This window comes from Trachypithecus francoisi, unplaced genomic scaffold (assembly GCF_009764315.1).
Source record: "Trachypithecus francoisi isolate TF-2019V2 unplaced genomic scaffold, Tfra_2.0 Lachesis_group6, whole genome shotgun sequence".
Classification (NCBI taxonomy): Eukaryota; Metazoa; Chordata; class Mammalia; order Primates; family Cercopithecidae; genus Trachypithecus; species Trachypithecus francoisi.
Window position 1 is genome coordinate 107,949,564 of NW_022681471.1, and position 1,921 is coordinate 107,951,484.

Consider the following 1,921-nt stretch of genomic DNA (forward strand, 5'->3'; position numbering starts at 1 on the left):
ATCACCAAGAAAGAAAGGGATGTAACTGAAGTTATTCCTATCTCAGTTCCTGAAAGAGAGGTTGGAAATCAAGAGTTCTGTTTTAACAGCATAATTGTGAGCTGCCTATGAGGCTCTGATGTAGGAATTTCAAATATACTTACAAATCATATAAAATTAAATGATATATGACTTACTTTATAGGTTTCTTGGATGCATTAAATACAACACATAGAAAGGTCAGGGCAGGGAGTCATACCTGATGTCAGAAGGCCTCAGTGTCCTTTTCCTTTTGCAGGTGGGAGAGTCAGATAGCCACCCAAGAAAACACAATGAAGGACACGGATATCAAGAGACTATTGTATAATCATCTTTTATGCATATTTTCAATTAGCCTGATCATCTTCATTCCATCATTCTTTTTGGAGAACTTCTCAATATTGGAAGCACACTTAATATGGTTGTACATCTGTTGTGTTTTTCTAACTGCTGTCAATCCAGTATTATATTTAGTAGCAAAACCAAATGCATCCTCTAAAAGAAGTTTATCATCACACAAGGTGACTAGATTTTTGAAATGTTGTATTAATTTCTTATGTCTTGTTTCTTGCATGTAATTCATGTAATTTTTGTTCTATATGGAGTGCCACCATTAGAGTTGAAGATGGAAACATTTTTATTTGTGGTTATTTTGTCTGCTTTTACTACTCTACCAAGTTTATTTTTGTTAGAACCAAATCTCAAAGCATGGATAAGAGTTTCCACTAGAAAGGGAGTTATATTCACTTGGGAGAATAGTGTCCAGATCACTACAATTTCTAGTTTTGTGGCAACATGTCTTGGAGTACTTTCTATACCACCGGATTGGAAAAGACCATGGCAGATAAGGAAACTAACACGTACAGGATATGTAACACCCTCAAGGTCAGTGAGCTGGTACATATGGCCCATCTCCTCCTATATGCTTGGAGCAAACTTTGGCAACACGGCTGGCCTTGTTATTTCACCACTCTGGATACACCGGAATAAAAGGCAACTTACATATAACAATTAATTGGAACAAAGGTAGAAGATAATTCTTTGTGCAGATACCATGTAAAGACTATGAAGAAATATATATAATCAAAGCCTAACAGTTCCATTTACAGCATTGTTTTTTTAATGTTATAATTGAAAAAAAAACTTAAAAATGTATTTGCAACATGATATAATTGTAGCTTTTTCAACTATGAAACCCCTTAAGAATTGTACTTTCTTGTTTAAGTATCAATAACAGGAAAAAAAATGCAACACCTAAATTGTATAGAATAATGCCTGGTAAACACCATACAATCAATAACATTAGCTATTAACATCACAAAAGGTGTGTTTTTTAAAAAATTTTTCAGTATGGAGACAGAGACATAGTAAAAGCAAGGATAGCAGAGCAATGGAGGCAGAATGCAGGTCGGAGCGAATTAAAGGGTGATTGCTCTATTGATAAAACTGTTCTCATAGCGTTCGAACACGTTCAGTGACAAGAAGACACTCATTGCCGCCAGAAGCCACAATTCAACTGGATATGTTTATACATGTAACAACAATCTGGTCCCCACATTTATCATCCCGTTGATGACTGTACTTGGATTTTCAGTTTTTCACTGGTCTTCTCAAATCTAATTGTGAGAGGTTTCCTCTTTGTGCTGAGCCAGAATCTGTCTTCCAAGACCTTCATTCAATTCAGCTGCACTCTGTCATCTGGGGCCAAAGTACTATATTATTCTAAACAGTAATTAACTTTTTGTTCCTGAATATCCTTCTTTCAGTCATTTATTTATACAAACTGTAGGCCTCCTTCAAGTCATCTAATTTGAGGGTTCACAAAACTGACTGGCCATCAGAGTCCCTTGGAGTAAAAAAAATAGATTCTGGATCTCAGACATCAATGCAGAATCTCCAAGAG

General features: G+C 35.7%; 1 pseudogene; it reads left to right on the plus strand.

The window, feature by feature from the left end:
• The first annotated feature begins 311 nt into the window (after window positions 1-311).
• On the plus strand, window positions 312-1,033 carry LOC117077817 (annotated as a pseudogene).
• The last annotated feature ends 888 nt before the right edge of the window (window positions 1,034-1,921 follow it).